Source organism: Melopsittacus undulatus, chromosome 6, assembly GCF_012275295.1.
Source record: "Melopsittacus undulatus isolate bMelUnd1 chromosome 6, bMelUnd1.mat.Z, whole genome shotgun sequence".
NCBI classification, from domain to species: Eukaryota; Metazoa; Chordata; class Aves; order Psittaciformes; family Psittaculidae; genus Melopsittacus; species Melopsittacus undulatus.
In genome coordinates, this window is record NC_047532.1 from 22,681,533 (window position 1) to 22,697,179 (window position 15,647).

Sequence of the window (15,647 nt, forward strand, 5' to 3'; positions counted from 1 at the left end):
GTTTTTCAAGTAAATACCTCCTTTGTTCCCATTTGCTGAGATTTGAGTCACATCACTGAGTGGTCTTGGAGCTTCCAAGCTGGATTCCTTTCAAATGAAAAATAAACCAGAAGCAAAGCTCCAGGAGCAAATCCAATGCACTCTGGCTGCTAATGGGCATACAGTTCACTGGAACTGCCAAGAATTTATATGAAGTATCTCCCCCTCCCCAAATGTAGACATCCACACCAGCTGTTATGTCCCATAGTTCTACCACCATGCTTCAGTATGTCTAACATAGTTAGAGCCATTATGAATGATTCAGTCTATTAATAGAAATGAGGGAGTTTTCTTCTTAAGTTATATTGCAGAGTTTATATTTGGTGTGTATGGATTTCAGACAGGATCCCTGTGGCAAGATCTTACAGAATTAGTATGCTTTTATTTATTATATGACCAAGATACATGGATTAGTAATTGGTTTAATTATAACATTTAAAGTGATTTTGAAAAACTTCAGTTATGATTATGTCTCTTTCAGTAACTTTAAAATAAAATGACATTATGATACAGTGCTAGGAAATTCATTGATGAAAATTGTGTTTCTCAAATGAGTATCTACAAAAGGTGCTTAAGCAATCTATAGAAACAGTCTATTAAAAATTCAGTTTATGAAACATTTTCACTAAATGCCTGTAAACCTAACTTCACTATTAAATTATGTTTCTTCCTTGGTGCCAGTGAGTTGTGAAAAATGCTATAAGCTATGAGGGAAGACATCTTGTGATTTATAATACAGATATCTGTTGCAAGTGTGCTTACTGTTGTAACTTAAAATGATTCTTTACTAGTCTCAGTCTTACTCTACTTTGCTACAAAAAGTCATGAACTATTAATAAGAAAATAAACTGAAACATCAGGGCAGAACAAAAACATGATGAGTTTAACACATTTCTCTAACTCTCTGGTAAATAAAGTCCTTGAAAATAAATCTCTCAGATATATAGTTTGCATCAGTAGCCTGAAAAATAAGACATGCAAGTGTTCGTGGGATCTGCCTATCTGGGTTTAGGAGCATGGGGAGTTTCTACACAAGAAATCCAGTTGAGTTAGTTACATGCTGAGACATCTGCAAGGGCAGATCCCAGATGAGGAAAACTACAAAACAGGAAGCCTGAAAAAATTGTGCTGGATCCGTTTCTGAGGGAAAGCATTTAAGAGCTGCAGAATTAATCAAGTAAAATCACACTAGGAGTCAAGACAAATATATGCTGCTTTCCTTTGATTACAGGCTTTTACATTCTGATAATTAAAAAAGGGGGGGGGGAAGAAAAAAAATTGCAATTGCTATTTATCACAAATTACAAAATGATTTCGTGATACCAGGTTAAACAAAGACCAGTCAGACCCCTCTGAAGTAAAAAAGATTGCAATTCCTCCTTAAACAGAAATACAAAATCCTGGGAAAAGTCAGCTAGGTGACTGTTCTGTGATCTGTAGCTGAATGTGCAGAAATGTTAACACTGCCCTTTCTACATCTGCAGACCTTCAAAACCAAGAGTTTTGCCCCTTTTGACCCAAAAGGAGGAAGTGGTATGCAGAGTGCCAGAAGCTCAGGAGGACACTTTGTTGAAACCTAGTCAGTTAAGAGCTTTAAATGTCAAAACCAATATTTTAACCCAATCTCCAAAACCAGTGAAAAGAGTGGGCAAACTTACTAATGTCCAGTTGTGCATGGTAAATAAGATAAGGTTCTTTAAAATAACCTTTCATTCTACATTTTTTGGTGTTAAAAAAAAAACCCAGAGCCTGGGTAATAAAAGGTCCTGCTGAAAAACAAGGAAATCAGTGTGCACAGGCATGCTTCATTTTAGAGCATAAGTGGTATTTTTAAAAGGTTAATGTTGCTGAACAACAAACAGAGTATTTTCAGCAACATTTTCCATGGAAAGAGAATCTCATCCGAAAATGCACTCATAATAGCAATGTCTATTAGAGGAATTCACTGGGATTTTTCAAGTGCTTTAAACTTTCTATTACTCTCTTGCAAGCCTTCCTTTACTCTGTGAGCTGTTTCTAGATAAATCCCAACCTCACCAAGTCAGTGGCAAATTCATTAGTATTTCACATTTTAATATTTGTTGCAAGCTTTCACAAATGGTAAAGATGGGTAATGGTGTTCAGAGAAGACAATGTGCAAATTTCCATACACTGTATGAGAAATGAAAATAAGTAATTATCCTTTTCCTTATTTTTGGCACATTTTGAAGGAGTAATTTTCTTGACTTATTCTTCAGTACTCATGCAAACTCCTAGCCATGGTATGGCTTCTCTTCTTTGCCAGTGAGCTAGGGAAATGACATGCATAACATTCAGATCGGACACCAAATGACACAGCAAGTACTCTTACAGCTTTGACCTTCAACTCTTTTTCCACACTGACTCACACATTACATTACCCATCAGGCAGCAAAAAGCACTTTGCTGACAGAAGCTGCTTTTCAGTTATGGTCAAAGTGGTGAAAATATCCTAGGTAAAAGGACTTTTTTCTTTCATTTCCCTACGATGAATGCCAAAGAAAAATGAACAAAAAGGGGAGCAATTTCTTGGCAAGTACCTAATTTTTGATACAGCTATATTTTCTGCCTGATTTAATGGGAGGCAGGAAAGTGGCAAATTTAAGAGCAAACTTGAAAATAGTCATTACATCGGTTTGCTGACCAGTTAGTTCAGCAGTGAGTGACCTAATTTGCTCCCTAAGAGTCTCTCCTGCCTGACATAGCAAGAAAAGGCCTGTGTGTTAAAATGTGCATCTCATTACATTATGCACCACAGTCCTCCATAATGCGATGAGATATGACACAAAGTTAAAAAAAAATGTCTTTTGTGCTTTTGCTAAGAATGTATGTTCCAATATTTTTAAAGTCTGAGAACACAGGTGCCTCAGAAGTCGCACTGCTATCTTAGAAGGGCACAAGTACTCCACTGACAGAAATTGTCCTCTGGATTCTCGCCTTATCTAACTCGGTTCTAGTTTTTAAAACATTCCTTGTTTAGTGCCTGGTCTGTGTCAAAGGGAAAGAAATCACTCATTCAAACACAGTTAACTGACTTTATCCCAAGAATGAATGACTGTGTCAGTCCCACAATTGATTTAAAGTGGGCAGAGACCCACTGACCTCAGGTTAACAACAGCTAAAGGCATGGCCCTCTCCATTTCACAGCCTCAGCTTCCAAAGACACTGTTCAGCATCAGATTCTGAGGCTGGCTGTTCTGCTATAAACTGAGGTGAAATCAAAGTTACTTAGACTTGTATGGGTAACATTAAGACTTACCCCACATCTTCAGTTTTACTCAGAGGTTCAAGTCCTACTGCCTCAGAGCCAATGGAAAGTTACCTAAAGACTAGCAGGGAAAACTTCACCGAGAAACTCCATATTTCATTTTCTGGGAGATTTGCCAAACATCTCATGTAATTTCTTATTTGTTCCTCCATCAGGTGGATAAAGCAAGATTTACGCTTCCAGCTCAGCATACAGGTGCTTGTACATACATTTTTCTGGATGTCTTTTCAGCACAAATAGCACGTGTTTAATTGAATGGGGCAGGGATAGGTTTGAACAGAGAGCTGGACAAAAGCTTGCAGATTGCTATGGAGACATCTGTGTGTGTACATGTACATGTGTGAGGCTAAGGGGTGGGCAGGGCATTCAGGCAGGTGGGTGAACTCTCTGCAAATATTTGATCAGCCCATGTCAGCAGATTTCGGCTGCATGCATGCCAGCAGATGATGCTCTGTGAGGAGAAAGGGATCGTGAGGCTGTGGGTCCTGCCCTGCAAGTCCACCCCACTTCTTTCACCCCTTCCCACATCACAGGAGGGGTGGAAACCTGTCTATAAAAGGTCCCATATAAGTGGGAATCAAGAGGCAAAGGGTACTATCCCACCTATTTTCTTTCATTCAAATTGATTTAAAAATCTGATGTGTAAACAGAGATGAATACTGATCAGGCTGCTCCTGAAGCCTGGACTTAGTCCTTCCTCAGTCAGGGAACATTAACTAAGAGAAATATGAGTAAAAGCCCCCAGTGTTTATATAAAAAATAATGAGCAAAGGCATCATTAGCAGGAGGTGCACATTTGATCTCTCTCTTGGGGTCTTCCCCTGCTGCTGCCCACCACACGGTTCTATCCTGGCATCTGGCCACAGGGAGCTCCAGGCTGAAACCAACTGGGGGCACAAGGAGGCCATGGCTCCTGGATCCAGCACCAATCCTTTACTCCTGCCATCTGTATTGCTGCCCAGCAAACCATCTCCATGCAACCAAAGGGAGGTGGTTGGAGGAGCAGTCTGAGGCAATTTTACGAGGAAAAAGACAGCTCCAGGTTAAGAAAACCCTGAAATATCTTGACCATATTAATGGTTTAATTGCACTGTGTTAGGATCTGGTGCTTGTTCAAGAGGAGCTTCAGGGTGGCAGAGGTGAAGGCAGTGCAGGAAGAGATCTTTATCTCACATTTATTTAGCACCAAAACTCTCAACAGAGTAATGGGCCAGGAGGGAATATTTTATAACACAGTGATACATATGTTCCATAAAACAAAGCAAGCTACTAACCCACCTTTGCCCTCTGAAGTCCCCATAATTAAAACACTTTATCCTGGAATGAAGTGATCATCAGCAGGGGGAGAGGAGGAGGTTTGACAGAGGCTTTTGTAAATTCCCCTAAGTTATGGCGCCATCTGAATTCTGCATGTGGGAGTTTCATTGAAGTGGTATTTTTCAATCATGATATTCTGTGTTTTGCTTATGAATGGTTGTGAGTCTTTTCTAGTAGGCCGTCAAATGTCTTCAGGAAGCTGGAGAAAAAAACAAATGAAAATAAAACCTAAGCAATCTCTTACTTTCCCTTGGTATACACTGGAGTGGCTTTTCCTTCCAGTCAGTTATGTGTTTGTCTTCTCTTCATTCACTCTCTTCTAAACAAAACCACTTCTCTGCTGAGATCCAAAAGCTCTGACTTCACTCTGTTAATGCCTCATTATATACTGAAGAAAGCCTTGTATCTGCAGTCCCTGCTATACTCTGTGTGCTTTTTGTCTCTGAGAGTGAAAGATGAGGCAGAGATCCATAGATGAAATCCTGGACCCATTAAAGCAAGAGGAGTTTTGCCATTGACTTGTATGGGGTCACTTTTGCCCTGAATCTTTTATTTCCGTCTTGTACAATGTCAGGCAGCCTGTCAAAGCTGATGCCTAGTTGGTTCGTTAGGTTGACATGATCAGATACAAATTCACCAAATCTAAACTGTTGGGATCTGCATGGCATTTAGATCAGAGAAAACAGGCATTTTTAACACCAAACTTTCACACATTTATGAAAGTATGCATTTCTAGCATGGATACATGGCGAGAATGCACCTAGCAGTTTTAAAGCAAAATCAGTTTTGCACAATGATATAAAGCTGAGATTGGAAATTGTGAACTATGAAACCTGATTGCTTTCATACCAATTCTTCACATGCAGCCTCCATGATTTAACTATCATTACCTTGAATTTATACCAAGGCAGTGTAGGGTTCTTAATCCTTCCTAGGAGAAAATACTAAAAATGCACAAGTAATAAGAAGAGCAATATCTGCAAAGGTTTGGAAACTGTGAACATTATGTCAGCACATCTGTGCATCTTGTTTGGACATAGAAATTAATTACCTGGAATTGACTGGCAAAGCAAGGGGAGTTTTCAAATCCTTTGTTCAGCATAATATACTATTGTAATGGCTACTGGAGCTCAAAATGTTTTACAGGTTCCAGATACTTCAAACTTTTCACTACACCATCTCAGAAAACACATAGCTGAGTGCAAATTGTACTATATGCTTTCCAAGTAACAAAATAAAACCTAAACCAGAGTTCTTTCTTTTATAATTATGCAACCTCAGTGGGGATATCCTCAATCTAATGAGTATTATTCTCTTTAGAGGATAGAAGAGATTTAACTACTAAAAGTGATATCTTAGGAGTAACAACTCCATCCTGTAGAAATTATAAGAGCAAGGGAATCTCTAAAACCTGAAGATTTAAAGCAGCATTTTATTTTAGCATTTTAATCTACCTCCTGCTTTTCCACTCTGAACCAGCAAAATAAAACCAGACCATCCTCAGTATGGTTGGCAAAATGGCTCTGAAGAAAGGCTGAATTTTTCAGGATGTATTAGTATAGGACTTTTTAATAAAGCTGCACATTTCAGTAAAGGTGAGATGAAACTTTTCACAACATTGTCAGCCTTGACACAACCACAGCACAGGGTCCTGTGTCAGGCAAAGCTACTGACAGAGGTGAGTGGGGGCTCAGATTAGAGAGGGTCTACAGGGTTTGGGCATGCTGCCAATAAATCTGCATAACGCTGAAAGCCTGAGTGTGTTCACATTTACCCTCATATTAAGAATGAGTAATTGCCTTCCAATGAATGGAGTTGCATGAATGTAAAACTAATGCAAAACGGAAGATTCTGTCCATAGGATGGAGATGACTGCTCATATAGAATAATAACCCCACTGATCATTCATGTATTTTTAGAACTGAACTTGGGCTGAACCTTTCTCAAGGTTATGAAACTTTCTGGTAGCATATGTCCAGGCCTCTGCATTTTTGGCTCCTGGCCTAGATAAGGACTGAAAGCACAAATAATCAGTCTATGGGATGTTCTCACAGTGTTTCCCAGTCCAATGAGAGGCAGCAGGGGGAATCTCACTGAGCTGCCTGTTTTCAGATGACTTCCAGCCCTATTTCCAGATGTGTGAGGTTTATCAAAGAACCCTGTAGTGGAGTGCAGCCTTTTCCACTTCTCCCCACTTTCTGCATCAGTTGCTGCTTCTCCAGCAGCTTGTCCAGGGGTTCCTAGTGGGACAGAGGCCTGTTTGGTGGCTCTTGCTATATGGACCATGGGTCTTGTCTCAAAGAATGTCCTGTAGACATCCTGAATATCTGACATGACTTTAGTGAAATACCCTCCTTGGCACACATCCTATCACACATCACTGAGATTGCAATCTGAGTCTGTAGGAAATAAAAGTACATACTTGTGCAGTGTTCTTAGCCAAATCCCAGTTACAAGGACTTTTAATATTTGTCCACAAACTTTTATATAGTCTGCTCTCTCTGTGCCAAGAGTTTTAATTCTTTCCCCTATGTGCCTTCTTTTCCAGTCCCTTTTGTCTCCCTGTTTGAAAATTGCTTTTTTTTTTTTTTTACTTTGTTACTCTTTTTTTTTTATTGGTGAGAGCAGAGTTTCAGGGAACATGGGATGCAGGTTCTCAGGTTTTTATGGGGGAACAAGTATGGGTAGCGCAGAAAGTCAAAACAATCAGTGTCAGCTGGAAGTCCTGAATGTGTCTTACTGATCTCAGCCACAAAATCCTAAATTCTGGTCTGGGTCCCCTCTTCTGGTCCTTGCAGGTTAGGGAGTGGTGGGAAGAAATCTCGTTCACCAGAAGACCTTGGATAAACAGAGGCACTTCTCCCCTCAGGTTTCTGCCTCAGTCACCTTCCCCTCATCCTGTCCCACTGTATTCTGAACACTTTTCAAAAAATCTTGAAGATACATATATTTTGTGATCTGTTCTTCTGTCTTGTAATTTCCAACCATTTTACAACAAAATCAGTAGCTGCTTTTTAAGAGACAGAAAGATGCATCAGTTCACAGAGGCACATATACTTGTGCCCATCAATTTATTTTTTGGATCTCCTAAATGTGTAATAACACTGCTATATATGATATCACAGTAAGGATGGTGAAATTGCTAAAGTTGACTCTAATGATGAAATTTTAAATACTTATGCCCAAGAATTAACCTTTCCTGAGTTACTTCTACAGGCTGTGCAGGTCTGCGTAACCTCTAAATGTATGAAAGCTGTTCAGTACTTTAGCCATGTAGTTTGTGTTGGACAAGACCTGTTGGTTTTAAACAGCCACTGATTAACGTTTATGCCACTTTATTTTTTCTTCTATCTGGCCTGCTGGTATTTTCTTTTCAAACCTGTTTTCTGATACACTGCTGGCCTCAATGTCCAGAATACTGCTGGAGGCTGAGGCCAATGCAATTATCACTGCACGCTATTGCAAGCATATGTTCATTATCACTGTTTTGCACAGAGCACGCTTGATGAGAACCAATTGATTTTATAGCACCAACTAAGGCATGATACAAATGTCTCCCAATGGGAACAAATGCTGGGTGAATTATTTTGCTGATTAATAAATTGAGTTTCAGGAGGGATACTATTTGTCATTCAATAGCGGTTTTTTATGCCCTCCTACAAAAAAAAAAAAAAGTACAAAAAGATCGTTAAAAAAGCCCTAAAACTTCATTGCTTTTCATTAAAAACAACACCTTTGTTACAAACTAACCCAAATGTAAAAAGAAAAAAAAAATAATTCAAAGCATTAAACCCAGAACACTTATTTTCAGGAGAAAAGTAAAGATTACTTGAAATGAATAATGGGCTTTCTCTCCTCCCCTCCATTTCACTGCATCCTGGAAATTCTGTTTTTAAGTTTAGCCCTTAAATATTTTATTTTCATTACCTGGGTGTAAATTTTTGATTCAGAAAGATTTTTTTTTTTTATTCTTGAAGCTGCCCTGATATTGCATCCTTTTGCACAAATTTGTCCCATGCAAATACATTGCTAGTTTTGAATTGCTAAAATGTATTCAGTGTTGTAGCACATTTACTTAAACATGCCAGATGGCAAGTCAGATTCCCAGAAAATCTATGCTGTTTTTATCTCTGTGTAACTCCTTTGCTTTTAGTATCGTTCCTCTAGGTAGTGCAAGTGTCAGGAATAACATAATGTCAGGAATAACATCAGGTCTTCAAAAATCCTTTTCTTTGATGCCTGCCTCTTCTCCTAACAGCAGCACTTCACAAAATGAAGTTGACTGTTTTTTTTTTTTTTTTTTACAATAATTGCAATACCTGGGTATAACAGTGTTGTCCACAGTAGATATTCTGTGGCTGGCACTTCATTATTAGCATTTTGATTGCACCAGATTTATCTTGAGATGAAAAGTAAACATCATTATCCTCAATGGAACGCAGTCTACTTACTTTGCTCTATAATTACAGGTCTGATCATTACCATTGCCTTTCTTCAATGACCCAGGAGTAGTAGAATATGGAGGTAGGATTAGAGTAATGTGTGATTGATGATGGCCGCTTTCACTACATTATGTGGTATAAGTGAGCAACTAACAGATGGATTTCATCACTGTGTAACATATAAATTCCAGTATATGATAAATTTCTGTACCTCCAATGTACTGCAACATTCTTTACAAAAATAATGTATTATTCTAGTCAGACCTTTCATTAAATTTCAGTTTATGAATTTCACTATAGATAAGTCTTTTTATCTTATAATAAATTATTCTCTTTTTTTAATGTTATAAAGTTTTGTTTGTTTGTTGATATTCTTTTTAATGCTACAAGATAACCTAACATAATTTTGGGTTAGAAATGCAAAGATAGAAAAGTTGTTATTAAACTTTTCATGTTCTCGTGGATGAGAGATGACTATCCAGCCTGAGAGCTTTTCAAGAAGTTTTACTGTTAGCTGTTATGCACAAGCAGACATTTCTCTTTTGCTCAGTTATAAAAGACAGATCTTGACCTATGCTCTGGGAAGTCCAAATTAACTAGACGGCTGAGGATTCTTCCAATGAAATAGCTTTTATAACCTAAGGTTGCTCCTAAGATCTGTTCTGGCATAAATATCTGCACTCAACTCTATAAAGATGGATCAAAGTTCTTTAGTAGAAGAAAACCAGACTCTTGTGTTCTCCAGTCTGTTTCCAGACTGTGTGTATAGATTAGAAAAGCCATAAATACATATTAAAAATCATTAAAATAGCATTTTTACTGGTCTGCCAAGATCTAATCCTTAGCAGTGTCATTTAATACTACCCTACTTTGTTACTTTAAAAAGCTTAAAGTGTTTAAAGAGGCTCATTCATGAACTGTTTTTTGAGGTAAAACTTTAAGAAAATAAAATCTGGTCAGCATATTTTTAAGATTTCTGCATTAATGGCTCTGTACATGTCATGATATTTTTGCATAAGTGAATCCTTACCCTTTTTTAAGAAAATTCAGTTTGGTTTCCTTTGTCACTCTCACACTAGCCCAAAGTGTTACAAACTCTGTTTATTGTTTAACCTTCTTGCAGCCTGTAATAATAGGCTCAATATCTTCACTAGCCATAAGAGCAGGTCTTTTATTTCAAGCTGCAGAAGTATGACCACTTACCGCTCTAGGATTTGCTTAGGTATATCTGAGTACATTAAGAAGTTGAGGATTTTTTAATACAAAGGTCTTATTGACCTCATTTTAGGAACTGCAAAGCAGTCTTCAGAGTACCCAGTGAGAAACATCACGTCAAAGCACCATTAAAACTGGAAAAACAACTGGATTTTGCTCCAGAAAATTTCTACATAAGGCCACACAAAGAAGAAATTTCAATTTGTTACTCAGTGCAGATCAAGGAAAGAGTTGTCAGACTTCAGTGCAACCAGAACAGTTCTGCTAAATAACAGTAAGGACTACTTCGGGATGAGGAAGTAACTTGTCTGAAATAGCTATTCACAACAGCTTGTTCATATCTTCGTAAGTTCCCATCAATCTGGATAAAAAATGTAGGCAAGTAGACAAAAGCCTACTTTTGGTCTAGCCTAGTATCAAGAGAGACAGTTCTATGCCCAACTCCTCAGGTATCTTTATCACAAAAAAAACCCAGCCAAGACCGCAAAATAACAGGGGACCACTGACAGGGCAGAATGCAGCTTGGCATGCTGTGCAGAACAATCTGGTCCCCAGATGCCAGTTATTGCTGTGATCTGTGGACTCTTCCTATGCAACCCAAGCAGCTGGGCTACCTCTTAATTTAACAAGAAGGCACACACGATCAGAGCATACAATGTTGCAGAAGCAGAGAAGAGTTCCCAAGTCTGACAGAACAGCCCTGCTTTTTATACAAAGGATTCACTGGATTGATAAGGTACCACATATTTAAGTTAATTGGATTTTTTTATGTTTCTAAGAAACATATTTTACAAGTGTCTTCAAATGAATCAAAGTTCACAGTGGAATAAATTTTACTGTTATTAATGTTTCTACATGCTTTACAAAGTGCTGATATAATCCAGCCTAGTGTCTGTGTCCCTTCTGAGGTTTATCAGAAAAGACAACCCAAAGTGCTTACATGTTTGTTTAATATTGTTTCTTTTACAGCCCTTACAAAGCTCTTATGACCATTAGAAATTCTATACAGAAATCCTGCATAGATTTAGGCTGCTATTAATGTACTCAGAAAAAAATTCATAGGCCTCTTTTATTCCTCCAGAAAATGAATCCATAAGTTGTTTCTGACTTTAGCTGACCTTCATGCAAGTGGTTCATGATCAGTATGGAATGTAGGATGTCTGTGTCTGTAAAATGTTTTGTTTGAAAATATTGTCCAATAACATTGATTTATGGTGATGTCTATGCTCTAAATCCTTATGGATACTGCATTAAGAATGAATGAAATAGTGACAGTACATCACTCTGTGTGATGTGAGCAGTCTTGAAGCATGAATCAAACTTACGCATGTCTAAGTGGAATCACTTTAGAAACATTACATGCAGTTTACATTTCAGAATCATTGTAAACAAATGGTTTAATACTGGCTTCAACATCTGTATCTTCTGCTTGCATATTCAGTGTTGTAAAAAAAAATAGAATAATTTAAGAGAAGTTTCATGGTGAACAAATAGATTTTAAAATGTGGTGAAAATTTAGGATTTTATTCTTTGTAGTTATGCATGTTATTAATAAGATTAACTGCGACATGCTGATGTACACTGTAAAAATATACTAGATATTAACACTGAAAGCTGACGAATGTGGGAGTTAAAATCAAGATTTATATCATGGCAGGTCATTCTCTATTTCTCTGCAGATGTATACCTCTGATAATTATATTAAATTTTTTTTTTTTTTTAAACAGAAACCGTAAGATACATCGTTCTAAATTCCCCTAGCTTTCACTGCAGGCATCAACAGGGTGAAACCCTTGTAACTGATTAATAGCTCCCTACTATATGTCCCAAAAGGAGAACAGAAAAAAACCCACTAGTATTACACTACTGTCTGATGGCAATTTAAAAGCACCTTGTTAGCTGAACTGAATAATAGAAGAGCCTGCACTTAAACTGTTTTGCTAGCAGGTGTTCCCACTGCAGTGGTAAATTCCTAAGTGATTTAACCCATAATAGAGATGTCAGAAAATATGGTGATACAAAAGGACCATTTTTTGGGGAATTGCCTGTTAGGCTGGAATTTTACAAATACATGGCTCTAAGTATAGTAGTAGTATTTTATTTCTGGAAGGTATGTTAAGATGAGATTCAAAATATGTAATGCAAACACACTGTAAGCAAATCCAATCCTGCAAAATGTTTCACACATGATTAATCTGAGAATACATATAATGAAGTAAATCAAAAAGCATAAAGTTCAAGAATTTCTGTTCAATTTTCCAGTCCAAATTTAGAAGAAAAAAATATTAACATTCACGTGTAATTCTACCAAGATCTAGACAACCTATCTAATTTACAAGAATCTGTCAAAATCTGCCCATGACTTGTCCTTCTAGGTGGCTGGGTGAAAGAACTATAAATGTATAGAGTCAACACAGGCTTCCCAAGGCCACCTTGTATTCTGCCCTATGTGAGAAAACAAGTGCAAGCTATGAATAATCACTTATACTTTAGCTCAGATTTTCATGTTTTTCTATGCAGTCCCTAGTCTATTTTCAACCTGATTTATAAAAAAACACTAGCAGGCAGTTAGTGCAGACCAGATATGAATGCGCTACCTATGAAAGTGAATTGTAGTTCCCCACTCCAATGTTATTTCAGTACAATTCTTTGAAATACATTATAGTTGAATCTAGACTCATGTTGGATGGAATATCATAAAATAAGGACTCTAAAGATATTATATGTAATTTAATATGAAATTCTTACTCTATCTTCAAAACAGCGATTTTTTTTCAGACTCTAGGCTATGGTGCCAGTAGAATTTCTGATGGACTATTCAATGAAAGTCCTAGTTGTGTGGTATAATATGAGAACAATACAGTGTTAGAAGTACACCACCAGTAACCAATACGAGAAACTTAGCTTCTTCCTTTGCTAAAAGTGCAACATAAAGCACAATAGTTTCATTAAGTCTGGTTTTGCAAGTAATTTTTAGCGTGTTCTAAATCTTTGGACTAGGGCTGTTTTGGATTTTTTGGGAATGACTTTAACCTAATTTGTCTCAGAGGACTTTTTTTCTTCCAAACATGTTCTTCCCCTTCCTCTTCCTCACATGGAATCTCTTAATGCTTCTTTTAAGATCATTAAGTGAGTTCATACGACACATTCTCCTGTTTTCTATATATTTATCTTTGACCCTATCACAGGTCACATACTTAATGCCAAAATTGATATTCCTTGTAAAAAGTGTCAAGAGGTTCAACATATCGAGCCTGAAGAAAATCAATTTTAGATATAAACGGGAATGTGTAAGTTGTAAAATTTTATGCAGTAAGTTGAAAATGGCGTGTTTAAAGTCACTTTAAATGTACAACAGCAAGGCCTACTGCAAAGGGAACTAAAAGTTGTGTAATGAAAAGAAGAAAGAAGCAAAGAAAACACAAACCTGGAACATAAATGTCCTTACCTGAATTTATGATTCAGCTCCCAAGCTTCCAATTATTTAAAAAGTTTGGGGCTTGATATGAAAGAACAAGACAAGGAATACAGTTGTTTTCAAGTTTTGACCTAAAAGTTTTCTCTTTGCTTAGGTCATCAGTGAAAAAAAAACAAAACAAAGTTCAGTCTAATGCCTGCTAGTTCATGGCAAGGAAAATGGGAGTTTGTCATACCCTAGCTTATTAGCTAGTAACAGCATGTTTCACAATCTGATTCTTATTCCAAGATCTAAAATTTGTTTGGCTATTGACAAGAAAGATAATGAACTAGTAAGATATCTAGTGTTTCTGGACTCTCGTCAAATGGACAACTCTCTTTAGCACTTTCTATTGAGACTGACTGGTTGTGAATATATGAGGTGATCTTGAAAAGTGGGTCTTCTGAAAGATGGAGACTGCCAAAGTCTGAGATCTCACACAGGCAGAGAAACATCAATAATCAATACACAGGCCAGAAAGACATGTTGTCATTTGAAAAGATGTTAATTAATTTCCAGAAGAAAAAGAAATTATGGAAATTTTAGACATCAAAAAAAAAGCACAAAAAGGAAGTGAGATTTTAAATGGAAGATGGATGTTAAAACAGCTAAAAGGGAAAAGAACAATACCTAAGCAAACTTGAAAGCAAAGGAGAAGTTTGTTACAACATTGGAAGTAAGAAGCTTTTCAGATAATTCAGGCAATTTGTCAGAACACCAGGTACTGAAGGAATAGCACAGAAAACGGAGTAGTTTTCTTTGCATCCTGTTTTAAACCTAGAATATGGTGTAAAGATCCCACTGAATGAAAGAGCACATTTGCTTGGAGTGGTCATGCAGTCTGTTGAAAGGCAAAGGATGCTTTTGGCAGCTTCTAGCTTCAGAGGTATCCCTAATGGGTAAGCCTGAGCAATATCAGTGCTTCCCTAATTTGTGTCACAGTCCCCTGTTCTGCCTGCAGTTCCAGGGTTGCTCTGGCATTTCTGTGCTTCTCACCATGATGCACTTCTAGGACTGTGATGCTGGGAATCCACAAAAAATCTCTCCATCAGTGGGAAGGTGCAGTCTGCTTGGAAAAAAAGTACATAGAACAATAATAGACCTATTCTGAACATTTGTATAACTATGTCACAAAAATACTGTTTATTTCAATAACAAAAAAGTTCTCATATCTATATAGAATCATAGAATCATAGAATAGTTAGGATTGCAAAGGACCTTAAGATCATCTACTTCCAACCCCCCTGCCATGGGCAGGGACACCTCACACTAAATCATATCACCCAAGGCTTCATCTAACCTGGTCTTGAACACTGCCAGGGATGGAACATTCACAACCTCCCTGGGCAAGCCATTCCAGTACCTCACCACCCTAACAGGAAAGAATTTCTTCCTTAGATCCAGTCTAAACCCCTGCTGTTTAAGTTTCAACCCGTTACCCCTTGTTCTATCACTACAGTCCCTAATGAACAGTCCCTCCCCAGCATCCCTGTAGGCCCCCTTCAGATACTGGAAGGCTGCTATGAGGTCTCCACGCAGCCTTCTCTTCTCCACGCAGAACAGCCCCAACTTTCTCAGCCTGTCTTCATATGGAAGGTGCTCCAGTCCCCTGATCATCATCGTGGCCCTCCTCTGGACTTGTTCTAACAGTACCATGTCCTTTTTATGTTGAGGACACCAGAAACGCACACAGTACTCCAAGTGAGGTCTCACGAGAGCAGAGTAGAGGGGCGGGATCACCTCCTTCGACCTGCTGGTCACGCTCCTCTTCATGCAGCCCAGGATACAGCTGGCTTTCTGGGCTGTGAGTGCACACTGCTGGCTCATGTTCATTTTCTCATTGACTAACACCCCCATGTCCTTCTCTGCAGGGTGTTCTGAATCTCTTCTC